Below are 19,228 nucleotides of genomic sequence, written 5' to 3' on the forward strand. Positions count from 1 at the left end.
TACAAAATCCGCACCCGCAAAGAAATGTTCTGCCTCTGAATGGGGAGTTAATTGTGGTATTCCACGAGAAAACGATTCATTGCCTAAATTGATGATGTACCATCAATAGTTTTTCAAGGGATAACACTAAAATACAGCCAAGCAAACACAATGTGAAATTTAACAGTTAAAAACATTCAAGGGTATGGTAAAAAAAAGGGGAAACCGGAATCTTAGATATTTTTTATTTTGTAAAATATTCCTTTCAATAGAACGATTTTTTTTTATTTAAAGGGTTAAAGCATTTTTCAGTTACAAACATTTGCTCCAAACTTGTAAACAAAATTAAAATTAAAAAAATCACAAGTTATAGTTTTGTTGCTCACCCTCAGTACTGCTGTGCTCCCGAGTGGTGAATGGCAATTCGTGGGTCCACTCTGAAGGCACGTGACTGGCCCTGCCAAAATGTGTGAGGGTGGAGGGCCATGTACTGGGGCCTGCCTGTTCTGGGCCTTGCTGGCCATAGGAGAAATTTTGTTAATGGTGCCGCCCATAAATAGGTGCTTGTGGAGGTCTGAGTGGTGGTGGAGGAGGCTGCGCCGCAGCTGCATGGCGCTGCATTTGACGCTACCTGAATTGGTCAATGTGCAAATGCAGCTCAAATGGCAAGTTTGGCAGTGAACATTTGTAGGAGGTACGACAACTACTCCTGGGTGCTCAGCCTCAGCTCATCAGCCATTGCCCATAGAGAGGAGGAAACAAATTGACCATAGGCATCTATTGGATCTAGTGGTTGATTCATTTTTTGGACCATCTCCAGCACCTCAAGTTATATTTTTCTTTTATCGCTTGCCGACTCCACCCTAGCAGCTGCGGCGACTGCGGCAGACTCTGCGGCCAAGGGCCTGCCCCTTCATCTGCTTGCAGTAGACCTGCTACTTTCCTCCGGTTGCTGCTCCCCCGCATCCTCCGATAACGGTGTGGTTGGAAAGTCTATAGATCCCGGTAAGGGGCTGTTATCTATTGACGGTCTCGCCACACTTTGCAAGTTATCGCTTGATCTGTGGAGAAGACATAAAAAAATTATGAAATAAAGATATCAAAATCCTGATTTTACATGGGACAATCAGCGTTCCATAAACCACAGCCCTGTAGCGTGAACAACAATAGCGATAATCCTCCCGTCTAAAACATCCCTCTTTTTGGATATGTGTCAGTGCTACTGTTTACTTACAGTCGCATCTCTACTGTGCGCGACAGGTAGGACAACGCCGTGTAGTGGACATATTGCCTTTTTTGCTTCCCAACATCACCACTTTTCTGGACTGCAAAATGCTCCTTACGCCACTGATCTTTGGCGCTCCTCCACCTCTCCCTTAATTTGTCCACTGCAACAGAGATTACGGTGAAAAAGAAAAATAATTATTTCTTACCTATTAAACTACATATCATAAAGCTTCCAAAACTGCAAGCAAACATTCATGCATTGCAAGCATGTACACATGCTTGCATCTGTGCAACCATGTGTCCATGCATGCAGCAGTACAGCCATGCATCTATGCAGACATGCAGCACACCTGCCTGCACGAATGCTTCAGCAGAACCATAAGTCCACACATGCATGAGCGCAAGCACCAACAGCCACAGCACCAACAAGCATCCATGCATGCAGCACGAACACGCGTGTCGGCATGCAACATTGTAAACTTCCTGCAATGCAGCACTTAATCAAATACACGTGCATTGTGCGTACACACAACCCTACATGCACACAGGCAAACATGCATTCAATCATGCACATATTTGCGCACACACACGCAGGCACGCACAAGCACATGCTTGTTAGAAGAGGGGAATAAATTACTTACAAATATTTTTTCTTTTGTCTGTGGTTGCAGATCTCCAATCTGCATTGTGAAGCAGCAGGGCCAGTTCTTCCCAGGCAAGTTCCCTCTTATTTTTGTTCTTGTACTGCTCAGGGTTCCATATACATGGATAATCTTCCATGAGAGGGACCAGCTTCCCTGTGTTACACATTCTTTCACAAAAGCTTTGGCAAATCTCTCTCCAAAATAGCTGCTGCTGTTGTTATTTTTCTACTATTTCCTCACCTCCCAGTTCTTTCACACACCTCCCAGGCTTTTCCCCACCTACAAATCCACAGTGCATCTGCAAATGTAATTGCGGATGAACTGTGGATATCTGCACCCATAGAGATCAATAGGGACGATCCACGCGGAATCTACACTAAAATGGAGCACGCTGCGTTTTTTTTCCCACGCATGAAAAACGCAAATCAATTAAAATGTCATCCGTAGGTGCAAAATTCAATTTAACTGACTGCGGATGGGCCAATGATTCCCTATGGGCAAAATTGAATGTGCGGAATCCGGAATGCGAAATGTACACAAAAATAGTGCTAATATAAACTACAGTTTGACACGCAAAAAAGAAGCCCTCACATGGCCGTGTCAATGAAAAATAAAAAAGGTTTGGCTTTTGAAAAGTGCCAATGAAAATCCCCCACAAATTGTTCCGTCCTTTGGGCCAAAATAGGCCACATCCTTAAGGGTTTAAGCTCCTTCTATTCCTGTGGAGATGCCATTGATTATACACAGGGTATATTTATAAGAATAGAGCCACTACTTAGCATTTCATGTGTACTTGCTGTCTCACAGTTGGACTTCAAAATTTCAAACTTCTTAACCCCTTAACGACCAGCCCATAGTGTTTTTACGTCCTCCCGAAGTGGGCTCTATTCTCTGAGGACGTAAAAACATGCTTCCTGCAGAGAATAGTGCCCCTCGGGCTGTGGACGTGACAGCTCCATGCTGTCGGTGTCCGCAGGTAGCTGACAGCATGGAGCTGTCATCCCGGGCTGTTCGGAGCCCCCCCCCGGCATTGCGATCGGCGCTATGCAATGGATAGCGCCGATCGCAAAAAAAGTAAATAAAAGGACATAAAAGTTAAAGATTCAGCTGCTCTGATGGATCGGATCCATCGGAGCAGCTGAAATTACTCACCGAGGTCTGGCACGCTGCTCCCCGCTCTCCTGCCGCTCCGGGGCCCGAAGCCGGTCTTCTGCGCATGCGCGCCAGGCGGCATTACGTCAGCCGCATGCGCAGAAGGCCCGGCGGCGCGGGAGATTTAAAATCTCCTGGCTCCCGGCTCCTGTAGGTAGCCGGGAGGCAGGAGATGTCAGCGGGGACTGCGGTGAGCGGTCCCCGGTACCGCGATCGCCGTTATCCAATGGTTAGCGGCGATCGCGAAAAAGTTAAAAAAAAGTTTTAAAAAAGTCAGTTTCACCTCCCCTCATGGATCGGATCCATGAGGGGAGGTGAAAATACTCACCCCCAGTCCTCAGCGGTGTCCCGATGTCCCGGGACCCGAATCCCCGTCTGCGCATGCGCGCCCGATGATTGACATCGGGCGCGTGAACAGACGGGCTCGAGCCCCGGGAAATTTAAAATCTCTCTGCTTCTGGCTGCCATGTGTAGCTAGGAGCAGAGAGATTATACCGGGGACATGATCACTGTCATCCAATGGATGACAGTGATCATGTAAAGTGAGAAAAAAGTGTAAAAAAGTTAAAAAAAAAAAAAGTAAAAAAAAGTTTTTAAAAGTTTAAAAAGCGTACGTTTCATCTCCCCTCATGGATCATATCCGTGAGGGAGGATGAAAGTACGTACCTAAGGCCCCCAGATTTATCCGCGGACCTTACCACAGCTTCTGCACACGCGCCCGTCGCCAAAATGGCGGGCGCATGCGCAAAAGCTGTGGATTGCCAGGATAATTTAAATTCTCCCTGCTCCTGGCTACAAAACGTAGCCAAGAGCATGGAGATTTAATGGGGGTCCGCGGTGAGCGGTTCCTGGTCACGTGTTCGCCATTATCCAATAATGGCGATCACGTAAAAGTAAAAAAAAAAATTTGAAGTTTCATCTCCCCTCACTGATGCGATCGGTGAGAGGAGATGAATCTTTTTACCAGAGGCCTGCGTATTTGAATCCCGACGCGATCTTCCTCCGTGGACCTTCCAGGATTCTGCACATGCGATTGCCGGCAAAAAGCCGGACACATGCGCAGGAGTCAGGGAGCCCAGGAAATTTAAAATCTCCTTGCTCCCAGCGACCAACGGTCACAGAGAGCCTGGAGCAGTGACCAGGGGCCTCGTTGAGCCGTCCCCGGTCACGTGATAAAAAGGTAGCGATCTACCTTAGGCCGGTCTCACATGACCGGATAGGAATGACGGATTCCGCATGCGTCTGATCCGTGGTAATACGCAGATCAATCGCATTGGATTACACAATTCCGCTCACATTAGCGGGTCGGAATTGCGTAATCCACTCGCAGAAAAGAGAACGCAGCAGGTTCTATTTTACTGCGGATATCGGCAACATAGAGCCCATTGTGCTCCGTGGTCGCGGATATACCCGCAGCCCATACGCAACTACATTGTATACGGGCTGCGGGTACCCGCGTCATCGCTAAGCGATGGTGCGGGAAATACAAACAAAGGTGTACTGTGCATGACCGCCTGTGTGAGTACGCAGTTATGCGCAGTACATTACGCAGCCGTACGCAGGGTCACAGCCGAGCTCACAGATGGGATCCGCTGTGGGCCTCCGCAAGCGGATTCCGCCTGCACCCGCGTGAGCCCGGCGTTATTCAGACCGCTACCTGTGATACGTATTTTACAAGAAGCCCCGGGAACGCTCGCTTTCCTGCAGTTCCAGGAGCACCTTGTTGAGCGCCTTCTGTGTGAGACCGCCGCACCTCATCAAGCTTATGGAGACTCACGGAACGCCACTTTTTACACCCCATACCCGCCACTGAGGTCATGAAATACCCCCAAAAAGCATGAGAGGAGGGGGGGGGATACCCGGTTTTATTGCCCCATGGGCCCATTCCAACCAGCCTCCGTAATTACCCCTGTCTTCGGAAATACTACACAGTTCACATTTTTACTTTTATCTAAGATTTGCGAACGCCAAAAAGGGCGCGGAGGGGAAGGGGGGGAATTTTTAGGGAGTCAATCTTTATTCTGTACAAATAAGCAATGGGGCCTGGAATTTATTCAGTTGTGCCCTAAAATCCAACAGGTGTTCCGTCCTTTATAGGCCTTGCCATGCGTCCTGTAAGTAGATTAGGGCCACAATGGGTATGTTTCTGAACTCGGGACAAACGGGGGTATCCATTTTGGGGTGAACGTCTTCATTCCTATGTGCACTGTACAAAAAAACTGTTTTTAAATTGAAAAAATTGCCAAAAAAATTGAAAATCGTAACTTTTTCCTTCTGCTTTGCTTAGATTCATTCAAATACTGTGGGGTCAAAATACGCCGTACACCCCTAGATGAATTCGTTAAGGGGTCTAGTTTTCAAAATGGGGTCATTTGAGGGGGTTCTTTATAGTTTTGGCCGCTCAATGGCTCTATAAGTGGGCAATGGGGCCTGAAATTTATTCAGTGGTACCCTGAAATCCAACGGGTATTCCTTTCATTGTAGGCCTAGCCATGGGTCCTGTAAGTCTATTAGGGCCACAATGGGTATGTTTCTGAACACGGGACAAACAGGGGTATCCATTTTGGGGTGAAAGCCTTCATTTATATGTGTGCTGTACAAAAAAAACTGTTTTTAAATTGACACAATAGCCCAAAAAATGAAAATCCTATTTTTTTCCTTTTGCTTTGCTTAAATTTATTCAAAAACTGTGGGGTCAAAATATGCAGTACATCCCTAGATAAATTCGTTAAGGGGTCTAGTTTTCAAAATGGGGTCATTTGTGGGGGTTCTATATGGTTTTGGGCGCTCAAGAACTCTACAAGTGGGCAATGGGGCCTAAAAGGACTTCAAGCAAAATCTATGTTCTGAAAGCCACCAATTACTCCTTTTATTTTGGGCCCCGTTGTGCATGCGGACATAAGATTAGGGCCACAATGGGTATATTTCTGAAAACAGCACAAACAGGGGTATCCATTTTGGGGTGTAAGTCTTCCTTCATATGTGTGCTGTACAAAAAAAGCTTTTTTTAAAATGACAGAATTGCCAAAAAAACAAAAATCCAAATTTTTTCCTTTTGCTTTGCTTGAATTTATTCAAAAACTGTGGGGTCAAAATGCGCAGTACACCCCTAGATAAATTCGTTAAGGAGTCTAGTTTTCAAAATGGGGTCATTTGTGGGGGTTCTCTATGGTTTTGGCGCTCAAGAACTCTACAAGTGGGCAATGGGGCCTAAAAGGACTTCAAGCAAAATTTGTGTTCCGAAAGCCACCGGTCGCTCCTTTCATTTTGGGCTCTGTTGTGTATCCAGACATAAGATTAGGGCCACAATGGGTATGTCTCTGAACACGGGACAAACAGGGGTATCCATTTTTGGGTGCAAGTCTTCCTTCATATGTGTGCTGTACAAAAAAAGCTATTTTTAAAATGACAGAATTGCCGAAAAAACGAAAATCACAATTTTTTCCTTTTGCTTGGTTTGAATTCATTCAAAAACTGTGGGGTCAAAATATGCAGTACACCCCTAGATAAATTCCTTAAGGGGTCTAGTTTTCAAAATGGGGTCATTTGTGGGGGTTTTCTATGGTTTTGGGCGCTCAAGAACTCTACATGTGTGCTATGGGGCCTAAAAGGACTTCAAGCAAAATTTCTGTTTTGAAAGACACTGACTACTCCTTTCATTTTGGGCCCCGTTGTGGACTCAGATATAACAATAGGGCCACAATGGGTATATTTCTGAACACGGGAGAAATAGGGGTATCCATTTTGGGGTGTAAATCCTGATTTTCATGTAAACTATAGGAAAAAAATATGTCTTTAAAATGACAGATTTGCAAAAATATGAAATTTTACTTTTTCTCCTCTAAATTGAATTAATTCCTGAAAAAAAACTGTGGGGTCAAAATACTCATGACACCCCTCAGTGAATACATTAAGGGGTGTAGTTTTTAAAATGAGGTCATTTGGGGGGGGTATCTATTATTCTGACACTCATGAGCCTTTCCAATCTCGGCTTGGTATAGGAAAACAAAGTGTTCCTCAAAATGCTAAAAAGTAATGTTAAATTTGTACGTCTCCTAAATAGTTTAAAAAAAAACGAAAGTTTTTCCAATGTGCGCCCAAAATAAAGTAAACGGGTGGAAATATAAATCTTAGCAAAAATTTCTATATTATGTTTGCACATATTTAAGATATTGCAGTTGGAAATGTGAAAAAATGACGATTTTTTCAAAATTTTCCCAATTTTGGCGCTTTTAATAAATAAACACAATTTCTATCGGTCTATTTTTTCCGTCTAAATGAAGCACAACATGTGGCGAAAAAACAATGTCAGAATCGCTTGGATATGCAAAACCTTTCTGGTGTTTTTCCATGTTAAATTGACACGTGTCAGATTTGCAAAATTTGGCCTGGTCATTAAGGCGCAAACAGGCTTGGTCACTAAGGGGTTAAATTTAAAGATGTGTTTACAAAAATGGTATAAGCAGCTGTAATCACAACTAACTACCATGGAACATTATATGCTGCTGAGATTCTCATATATAATCTGCAGAGGCCTAAGTAGTGAGCATTAAAATCTGCATTTGCAAGTTCATTAAATGGTATTTCATGAACTAGAAGAGCACAATATATGAATACTTCCCAATGTCAAAGGGCTGAATAAGAGCAATACTAGGAGATAATATTATTAAATATTTAAAAGGCAACAGAACCCTAAAAATGATAAATTAACCCTTTCCAACCCACTGTCTGACGTCTAAAGACATTCTGATTGAAGGCTGTACAGCTCCGATGTCGGAAGACGTCCGGCAGGGTATTCTTACTGTAGATTACTAGCCACTCTGATGTCGGGGGCCTCTCCAGCATGTCACATACCGCAGTACTGGCTCTAGCCAGCAGATGGCGCCATTGTATAATGGCAGAAAGAGAAAGCTCCCTAGGAAACCCTGAATGCAAAATTGAATTGCAAAGGGTTAATGTTCACTTTATGATGGTTTATGTTGCAAGTGATAATAAAACAAATAACACCTAGATGAAATAACATTTTTATATCTTTATATTAAAACAACATGTTCAAAAAGACCAAATATAAAGAATATAATTAGAGTTGAGCGAACATGCTCGTCCGAGCAAATTTTACGTACGTAATCTAATTCTCTCACTTCCCGATGTCATAGAAACATAAAATTTGGCACGAGCATAGATTATGTCCAAAATATGAAAAGTAAAGGGGTCCCAACTCGATTATTCAATACTAGCACAAAAGAATTAGCATCCAAATTTTACGTACGTAATCTAATTCTCTCACTTCCCGATGTCATAGAAACTTGAAATTTGGCACAAGCATTGATTATGTCATGAATAGGAAAAGCTAATGGGTCCCAACTCGATTATTCAATTCTAGCACAAAACAACCAGCGTCCATATTTTACGTGCGGAATCTAATTCTCTCACTTCACAATGTTATAAAAACTTGAAATTTGGCACGAACATTGATGATGTCATAAATCAGAAAATCTAATGAGTCCCTACTCGATTATTAAATTCTAAGCGCAAAAGAATTAGTGTCCAAATTTTACGTACGTAATCTAATTCTCTCTCTTCCCGATGTTATAGAAACTTGAAATTTGGCACGAATATTGATGATGTCATAAATCAGAAAATCTAATGGGTCCCTACTCGATTATTAAATTCTAAGCGCAAAAGAATTAGTGTCCAAATTTTACATACGTAATCTAATTCTCTCTCTTCCCGATGTTATAGAAACTTGAAATTTGACACGAACATTGATGATGTCATAAATCAGAAAATCTAATGGGTCCCTACTCGATTATTAAATTCTAAGCGCAAAAGAATTAGTGTCCAAATTTTACATACGTAATCTAATTCTCTCACTTCCCGATGTTATAGAAACTTGAAATTTGGCACGAACATTGATGATGTCATAAATCAGAAAATCTAATGGGTCCCTACTCGATTATTAAATTCTAAGCGCAAAAGAATTAGTGTCCAAATTTTACGTACGTAATCTAATTCTCTCTCTTCCCGATGTTATAGAAACTTGAAATTTGGCACGAATATTGATGATGTCATAAATCAGAAAATCTAATGGGTCCCTACTCGATTATTAAATTCTAAGCGCAAAAGAATTAGTGTCCAAATTTTACGTACGTAATCTAATTCTCTCTCTTCCCGATGTTATAGAAACTTGAAATTTGGCACGAACATTGATGATGTCATAAATCAGAAAATCTAATGGGTCCCTACTCGATTATTAAATTCTAAGCGCAAAAGAATTAGTGTCCAAATTTTACGTACGTAATCTAATTCTCTCACTTCCCGATGTCATAGAAACTTGAAATTTGGCACGAGCATTGATTATGTCATAAATAGGAAAAGTTAATGTGTCCCAACTCGATTATTCAATTCTAGTGCAAAAGAATTAGCATCCAAATTTTATGTACATAATCTAATTTTCTCACTTCCTGATGTCATTTTATATAAAGGAAACGTTGCATGGTTACCTCCACATGGTGTTTCCTGGGTAACGCAAAGAACCATGCAAAATGGTGAACATATTTTTTTCTTTGGTCTAAAGTAACGACGACTTCATAAGATTTTCCGTGTGAATACCAGATAAACACCAGTACCAAATTAACTCGGGCGAAGACGGGTATATCAGCTAGTCTCTTAATATAATCTATTTAGTATACAAATATAAAGTGCTGTAAAGTTAGGGCAAAGTCAGACAAGCATTTTTAAAGGCTTATATTTAAACCCTTCCACCCAAATCACTGCGTGGGTTGCCTGCATCCAATTGCTTTCAATGCCGGGCCGCATTGAAAGCAATGGTCACAGAGGTTCGGTCGCACTTTTCTTTGCAAATCCGTTGACACGCTGTTTTGTGCACATATAAGCGAGCGCAAAAAAAATTTCAGCTGACTGAGTCCTTAAGAGGTTGTATTGGTGTTATATCATTTTTTAAAAAGAGATTCAAATACTAATAGTATCATACTTAACTGTCCTCATTCCCAGTGTTTGTTTTGGAATGGCTACCAGCTGACCATTGCTGCCACTCAGAGGCTGCAGCGTTCAGGTGTTGTTCTCCTGGCATCATAGCTCCCAGCATCTGAGTAGTTATGCCAGAAGAATGAATGTGACCACTGTAACCTCTGATTGGCTGCATTTGTTAGGTGGTGGCTGTTCCAAAACATAGACCAGGAGGCCTGCACAGCTGAAGTGCTGGGTCACTGGGGGTGAAGGCATGTTAACCCCTTAACGACCAGCCCATAGTGTTTTTACGTCCTCCCGAAGTGGGCTTTATTCTCTGAGGACGTAAAAACATGTGTCCTGCAGAGAATAGAGCCCCTCGGGCTGTGGACGTGACAGCTCCATGCTGTCGGTGTCCGCAGGTAGCTGACAGCATGGAGCTGTCATCCCGGGCTGTTCGGACCCCCCCCCCCCCCCCCGGCATTGCGATCAACGCCGATCGCAAAAAAGTAAATAAAACTGCAATAAAAGTTAAAGATTCAGCTGCTCTGATAGATCGGAACCATCGGAGCAGCTGAAATTACTCACTGAGGTCCGCAGCACGGCTCCCCGCTGTCCCGATGCTTCGGGCCCCGTAGCCGTCCTTCTGCGCATGCCCGAAGGCCCGGCGGCGTGGGAAATTTAAAATCTCCTGGCTCCTGTAGGTAGCCTGTAGGAGGTGTCAGCGGGGACCACGGTGAGCGGTCCCTATTACCGCGATCGTTGTTATCCAATGGATAACGGCGATCGCGAAAAAGTGAAAAAAAGTGTAAAAAAAGAAAAGTTTCACCTCCCCTCATGGATTGGATCCATGAGGGGAGGTGAAAATACTCACCTCAGGTCCGCCGATGTCCTCCGGCCGGTGTCGGGACCCCCCGCTGGCCCCTGTGGCGCGCATGCGCAGAAGCCGGCGAGCCCGGCAAATTCAAAATCTCCCTGCACCCGGCTGTCACAGTTAGCCGAGTGCAGGGAGATATGACTGGGGACTGCTGTATGCGGTTTCCAGTCATATGATCACCGTTATCCATCAGATAACGGTGATCATATAAAGTTAAAAAGTAAAAAAAAAAAAAGTTAAAAGTTAAAAAAAGTTTAAAAACTTAAAGTTTCATCTCCCCTTACGGATTGTATCTGTAAGGGGGGGATGAAATTACGTACCCAAGGTCCTAGATTTGTTCCCTGGTGGGATGTTGATCCGTGGACCTTACCCCAGCTTCGGCGCATGCGCCCGTCAGCATGATGGCGGACGCATGCGCAAAAGTGAAAGATTGCCCAAGAAATTTAAAATCTCCCTGCTGCTGGCTACCAAAGGTAGCCAAGAGCTTGGAGATGCCACGGGGAGCCGCGGTATGCAGTTACTGGTCACGGGATCACCGTTATCCAATGCATAATGGCGATCACGTAAAAGTTCTTTTAAAAGTGGCAGTTTCATCTCCCCTCACCGATGCGATCGGTGAGAGGAGATGAAACATCTTCTCGGAGGCTTCCGCATTTGAATCCAGATGCGATTATCGTCCATGGATCCTGCCAGCTACTGGGTATGTGCCAGACACATTCGCAGGAGCCGGGGAGCCCATGAAATTTAAAATCTCCTTGCTCCCAGCGACCAACGGTCGCTGAGTGATTGGAGCAGTGACCTGTGGCCTCGTTGAGCGGTCCCCGGTCACGTGATAAAGTAGCGAACTAACATTAGGCCGGTCACACATGACCGGAGAGGAATTACAGGTTCTGCATGCGCTTGATAAGCGGTAATCCACGGATCAATCGCATGCATTGGATTACACAATAGCCCCCAATTAGCGGGTCGGAATTACGTAATCCACTCGAAGAAACAGAACACGGCATGCTATATTTTACCGCGTATATCCGCGACCTAGAGCCCATTGTGCTCTATGACCGTGGATATACCCGCAGCCCATATGCAAACACATTGTGTACGGGCTGCGGGTGCCCGGGTCATCTCTAAGTGACGGCACGGGAAATATAAACAAAAAAACCGCTTGTGTGAGTAGGCAGTTATGCGCAGTACATTACGCGGCCGTACGCAGGGTCACAGCTGGGATCCGCTGCGGGCCTCCGCAAGCAGATTCCGCCTACGGCTACGTGAGCCCGGCGTTATTCAGACCGCTACCTGTAATACGTAATTTACGAGAAGCCCCGGGAACGTTCGCCTTCCTGCAGTTCGAGGAGCAGCTTGTTGAGCGCCTTCTCTGTGAGACCGCCGCACCGCAGCAAAATTACAAAGCCTCACAGAGCGCCACTTTTTACACCCTATACCCGCCGCTGAGGTTACGAAATACCCCCAAAAATACATGAGAGGAGGGGGGGATACCCGGTTTTCTTGCCCCATGTGCCCATCCAAAGCAGACTCCGTAATTACCCCTGTCTTCGGACATAAAACGCAGTTTATATTATTACCTTTATCTAATATTTAGGGAATGCCAAAAATATGGGGATGGCGGGGGTGGGTGGGGGTGGGGGATTATTTTTGGGCAATGGGGCCTGAAATTTATTCAGTTCTGCCCTGAAATCCAGCGGGCATTCCCTCCATTATGGGCCTAGCCATGTGTCCTGTAAATAGATTAAGGCCACAATGGGTATGTTTCTGAACACGGGACAAATGGGGGTATCCATTTGGGGGTGAACGTCTTCATTCCTATGTACACTGTACAAAAAAAACTGTTTTTAAACTGACAAAATTGCCAAACAAATGAAAATCGTAATTTTTTCCTTTTGCTTTGCTTAGATTCATTCAAATACTTTGGGGTCAAAATATGCAGTACACCCCTAGATGAATTTGTTAAGGGGTCTAGTTTTCAAAATGGGGTCATTTGTGGGCGTTCTCTATCGTTTTGGCCGCTCAATGGCTCTACAAGTGGGCAATGGGGACTGGAATTTATTCCGTTGTACCCTGAAATCCAATGGGTGCTCCTTCCATTATAGGCCTAGCTATGTTTCCTTTAAGTAGATTAGGGCCACAATGGGTATGTTTCTGAACACGGGACAAATGGGGGTATCCATTTTGGGCTGAACATCTTCATTCCTATGTACACTGTCCAAAAAAAACAGTTTTTAAATTGACACAATTGCCAAAAAAATGAAAATCATAATTTTTTCCTTCTGCTTGGCTTAGATTCATTCAAAAACTGTGAAGTCAAAAAAGTCATCATACCCCTAGATAAATTCGTTAGGGGGTCTACTTTTCAAAATGGGGTCACTTGTGGGGGTTCTCCATCGTTTTGGTCACTCAATGGCTCTACAAGTGGGCAATGGGGACTAAATCTCCATCAAGCAAAATTTCTGTTCCGAAAGCCACCAGTTGCTCCTTTCATTTTGGGCCCCATTGTGCATATAGACGTAATACTAGGGCCACAATGGGTATGTTTCTGAGCACAGGACAAACAGGGGTATCCATTTTGGGGTGCAAGTCTTCATTCATATATGTGCTGTACAAAAAAACTGCTTTTAAAATGACAGAATTACCAAAAAAATGAAAATCGTAATTTTTTTCTTCGGCTTGGCTTAAATTCATTCAAAAACTGTGAAGTCAAAAAAGTCATCGTACCCCTAGATAAATTCGTTAAGGGGTCTACTTTTCAAAATGGGGTCACTTGTGGGCGTTCTCCATCGTTTTAGTCACTCAATGGCTCTACAAGTGTGCAATAGGGCCTAAATCTCCTTCAAGCAAAATTTCTTTTCCGAAAGCCACCGGTTGCTCCTTTCATTTTGGGCCCCATTGTGCATCCAGACGTAAGATTAGGGCCACAATGGGTATGTTTCTGAGCACGGGACAAACAGGGGTATCCATTCTGGGGTGCAAATCCTCATTTTCATGTGTGCTATAGAAAAAAGTCCTGTCTTTAAAATGACATATTTGCAAAAATATGAAATTTTAGTTTTTCTCTTCTAAATTGCACTGACTCCTGAAAAAAAACTGTGGGGTTAAAATACTCATGACACCCCTCAGTGAATACGTTAAGGGTGTAGTTTTTGAAATGGGGTCACTTGTGGGGGTATCTATCATTTTGACTCCTATGAGGCTTTCCAATCTTGGATTGGTGTAGGAAAACAAAGTGTTCCTCAAAATGCTGAAAAGTAATGTTACATTTGTACTTCTCCTAAATGGTTAAAAAAAAAACGAAAATTTTTCCAATGTGCGCCCAAAATAAAGTAAACGGATGGAAATATAAATCTTAGCAAAAATTTCAATATTATGTTTGCACATATTTGAGATATTGCAGTTGGAAATGTGAAAAATGATGATTTTTTTAAAATTTTCCCAATTTTGGCGCTTTTAATAAATAAACACAAATTCTATCGGTCTTTTTTTTCCACCTAAATGAAGTACAACATGTGGCGAAAAAACAATGTCAGACTCACTTGGATATGCAAAACCTTTCTGGTGTTTTTCCATGCTAAAATGAAAACAAAGATCTGGTACCGTGTTAGCCAGTAGAGCAAAATGTGATTGTTCTCAGTAAGAGAAACGACGTAGTCTTGTAGATATGATACCTTTTAATGGCTAACAAAAATACATGATGTAATAATAGCGAGCTTTCGTACCAACGCAGGGGTACTTCTTCAGGCTAATGGATTGGATCTGAAGAGGCATGGATATTTATACATACTTATAACATACATACTTATGACAAGGCACAGATATGGATGTGATTGGTTTGCACTTAAAAGGAATTCTGCAACAGCAAACAAACTTTTTTTGTCTAGGCACTGATAGCGGAGTGAAAGTTTTATGGCCCCTAAATTACTGTTGGAGGGGGGGAGGTCATCAGGCTTGACTTTCTACAAGAGATACACCAACATTTTTAGCTAAGCACTGATAAGGGAGTGAAAGTTTATGGTCCCTGATAAGTTCCTTTTCCTTTTACTTATCCCTGTAATGTAAGGAGCTGTAAGACCTGCTCACATATACTGACTACGGACAGGATACGGATCCCCAACACACAGCAGGACTATAAGATCCCAGGGACATTTACGTGTTCCTCGTCCAATGTTGTGTACCTGATCATGTGCAGTAAATGTACTGTTGGGGGTCTTTATGTTGGGGAAACAGGACAGAAACTGAAAGCCAGGATGAGATCTCATCGCCATACAATTGAACACAGAAAAAGAGAATTACCTGTGGCCGAACACTTCTCTAACCATGGACATGACATAGGAGATATGAGAGTTTTGATATTGAAGGGTGGTTTCAAGTCACAAAACCACAGAAGAATTTGGGAATATAAATTGATAACAACCTTTGACACGCTGAATACTGGGTTAAATTATTCCCCAGGATTTATGCGTGAATGGGAAGTGTGAGACTTGATTGCACAGATAAGACCCCCATCAGCAGTAATTCAGGGACCATAAACTTTCACTCCCTTATCAGTGCTTAGCTAAAAATGTTGGTGTATCTCTTGTAGAAAGTCAAGCCTGATGACCTCCCCCCCTCCAACAGTAATTTAGGGACCATAAAACTTTCACTCCGCTATCAGTGCCTAGACAAAAAAAGTTTGTTTGCTGTTGCAGAATTCCTTTTAAGTGCGAACCAATCACATCCATATCTGTGCCTTGTCATAAGTATGTATGTTATAAGTATGTATAAATATCCATGCCTCTTCAGATCCAATCCATTAGCCTGAAGAAGTACCCCTGCGTTGGTACGAAAGCTCGCTATTATTACATCATGTATTTTTGTTAGCCATTAAAAGGTATCATATCTACAAGACTACGTCGTTTCTCTTACTGAGAACAATCACATTTTCCATGCTAAAGTGACACGTGTCAGATTTGCAAAATTTGGCCTGGCCATTAAGGCGCAAACAGGCTTGGTCACTAAGGGGTTAAACATTTCTTGCTACTACAACAATGTGTGTCAAAAACCTGCATCTAAAATGAACATGTCAGTTCTTTTTTTTCATGATGCAGATTTTAATTAAATCTGGCGTGGATTCCAATTGACTTCTTGACAGGTGTATATGTGTGCCCTCCAGCTGTGGGGTCTGTATGGAGTGCGTCTGGGAGTGAAACCCGCTCCATACACAGCAAATTTTTTCTTTGTCATAACGATCATGGCAGTTAACCCATTAAATGGCCCAATCAGAGTTCGGTGATCCCAAACAACTGCCCACCCCAGTGATGAGATCACAAGGTGCTGTTAAGTTGTTAAAAGCCTTCAGAGCTGCCATGCATGTCTGATGTTTAAGAGGGGCCAGTGACCAGTCTTAAAAGAATATCGGTGGAAATACCATGTATTGTACTATACAGTATAAGCATTCAAACAATTGAAAACTCAAGTACTCTATGGAGATTAAAGAAAAGTTAAAATAAGTGAAAAATAGTTTTATTAATGTAATAGAAAACATGTTAAGGCCTTGTTCACACGAGCGTGTATTTGTGTGTTTGTGCATACAAAACCACGCATCTATTAGAACTATTGTTTTCATATGGTGTCTTCACATGTCCATATTTTACAGGCGTGCAAAGTCACGAACCTGCAAAAGATAGGACATACGTGTACTGCGTAGGTCCATGCTGCATGTAAATATTCCCCGCGGGCAGTCCCCTCATCACTGAACACTGTGACAGCACTGTCACAGTGTTCAGTGATGATGGCACTCTCAGCGAGGAATAAAGAATCCCCTGCCACAGCTGTGACAGCTGTAGCAAAGGAACACAGAGTTCTTCCATTGCTTTCAATGGGGCCGCCGCCGCTGAGCCCTGCCTCTGAATGGCTGAGCACTGTGACTAATTACAGGCAGGGCTCAGCTGTCTTTCAATGAATGGCTGAGTGCTGCCAGTGATTGGCTTAGCACTCAGCCAATCAACGCAGCTCTTTCAGGACTGTTACAGTGTTCAGTGACAAGGGGACTCACCGTGGAGATGAAGAAATCCTCAGCCACAGCTGTCACAGCTGTGGCAGAGGATCGCGATCTTCTCTATATGTCAATGGGGCCCCCGCTGCTGCTGTCGTCCCTCTTGACCACATGGTGAAACCTATCTTTTGCAGGTGCGCATGTTTGAATGCTTGTAAAACGCGGGCATGTGAACACATCATAAGAAAGCAATGGCTCTAATAGAGCAGTTTTGTGTGAACAAGGCCTAAAAGTGCTTTTTCTTGTATTACAGAGCACCATAAAGAATTATTTCATATGTCAATTTTACAGGCTTATACATTACACAGTTAAAGTTACAAAGGAAATTATAGTACCACACAGCTCTGCTACATGCACGTCACACACACACAACGCTGCTACATAGTTTTCGCATATGAGCTGCATGTGTTTTTAAAACTTCATCTGCTTGCTGAGTAGCCATGTTCATTCGTAGCTTTCATATATGAGCTGCACGAGATTTACAAACTTCAGTGTCAGGGAACTGGGGTCCAGGATACTGAAAGTCCCTAAAACTGCCCACAGCCCTGTCCCTACCTACTTGCCCCCCCTAGGCTAAGCCCCACGGCGATAACTGGGCGATGGTCCCTAGACTCACTAGGGAAGCGGGGGAACAGGGTCAGACTACAAACAGACACTGGAACAAACAAACACATAGGCAAATCAGATAATCCGGGTCAGCAACAGGTAGGTACGCGGTACAAGAGGTCAGCGAAGTCAGGGTCAAGCAAATAGTCAAAACTGGGAGACAGGCAATACCAAAAACACGAGTGCAGCAGAAGACTAACTAACACTGGCAAATGCTGGAAGGCACAGAGGAGTTTAAATGCTGTCAGAGCTCCCGCCCCAGCAGCTGATTGGGGCGGGGAGCCTGAGAGCAGCAGAATACACTCACTGAGGTGCCGGGGAACCGCCCCAGCCCTGCAGGACAGGTGGAGACAAGTAGAAGAGTAAAAAAAAGCGTACCTTTATTGAATATCCCAGATAGTAAACGGACAGCAACGTTTCGGCTATAAAATTGCCTTTGTCAAGCTCAGTAAAATGGCATACAGACATCATATCTAAATGTACTAGCACCAATCAGAGAAGACATAGAAAACTACACCCACAAAATACTTGCCTCTGGTTGGAGTGCCAGGATGTCCATCAAGGAATGCAGCTACAGATCATCTGCCCCACCTGTGGAACCCCCGTCCCTCATTGATGACATCACTGGGGCGTCATCATATGTAAATCGGCAGCGGAACACCCCACATGGGTGTGTGGATTAAACAAAGACTGCGCCTGTATATAGCCACCGCAATCACAAACGCGGGCCAGCATTAAAGGAGTGGAGCACCCGCAGAGGAAACGCCCCGACTAGCTCCGGCGCGTCATTGTGGGGCGGGGCTCGGGGATGTGTATTATCAGCGTCATTACGGGGCGGAGCGCTACGCGCGTCACTGCGGGGTGGAGCTTCAGGGAGTGACGACATCCGCGTCACTCCTTTGAGATGTAAACAGTCGCGTGGGGCGATTAGGCCCTGCGCCTGCGCTATAACCACTATAGCCACAAAACCCTCAACTGAGGATACAGCATCAGCGACAGGAACACCCCCAACAGCTTCGACGCGTCATAATGGGGTGGAGCCTGGGGGTGTATCCTATCGGAACCCCACCCCCTGCCAGTGTACCAGCAATAAATGAGGTCCCATGTAAGCCACCACCATGTAACAGAAACCTGTGGCGGCAACAGGGCATATATGCATGTAGAGGTGGAAATAACTGCTGCAGTACATATCAATAGTGTGGTAAATGTCTACAACACCGATATAATAGCCCGGGGCAAAAGGAATACCCCAGATATAAAAATACATATCGGAGCCGAACAATCCAATGGCTAGCAAAGCATAACAATGCATGATGTAAAGATGTGAGATTATCCGTGGATGTCAAACAACTGTCATATATTGGGGTTATATAGGTGGAACAACCAGAAAATCATAGTTGGAATGAGATTAAATATCGTAAAAAACCTACGGCAGAAATAAACTGCCAGGAGGGTCTAAAGACAAAAACCCAGTAATTGGAATATGCACGTAAAATTGTTTTATTATATCATGCCAAACTGACAAAACCACACTATAACAATGAAAATGGAATTATTGTAATGTCACAGTAACACTAGCATGGGGTGGGAGAAGCAAAGAGAGAAGAAAAAAAAAGGGGGGGGGGGAGAGGAAAAAATCCCTCCTCTACAGCAATGAATAAGAGGTGAGGGTCAAAGGGCGGAGCCCAGATGATCCGCAGCGGCACACCACAGTCGGACAACCCGCATCCATCT

At 43.8% G+C, this 19,228-nt stretch overlaps 1 long non-coding RNA gene across 2 annotated transcripts; it reads right to left on the reverse strand.

The window, feature by feature from the left end:
- Positions 1 to 249: 249 nt before the first annotated feature.
- On the reverse strand, positions 250 to 18,271 carry LOC136611690 (uncharacterized). 2 transcript variants are annotated; one of them, XR_010790302.1, is made up of 3 exons: positions 18,027 to 18,271; positions 1,214 to 1,367; positions 250 to 1,040 (listed from the first exon to the last, which is right to left on the reverse strand). It is a non-coding gene; the product is annotated as an uncharacterized lncRNA (long non-coding RNA). The 2 variants fall into 2 exon arrangements; XR_010790303.1 differs by lacking the exon at positions 18,027 to 18,271 and adding an exon at positions 17,873 to 17,925.
- Between the last annotated feature and the right edge of the window lie 957 nt (positions 18,272 to 19,228).

Source organism: Eleutherodactylus coqui, chromosome 1 (assembly GCF_035609145.1).
Source record: "Eleutherodactylus coqui strain aEleCoq1 chromosome 1, aEleCoq1.hap1, whole genome shotgun sequence".
NCBI classification, from domain to species: domain Eukaryota; kingdom Metazoa; phylum Chordata; class Amphibia; order Anura; family Eleutherodactylidae; genus Eleutherodactylus; species Eleutherodactylus coqui.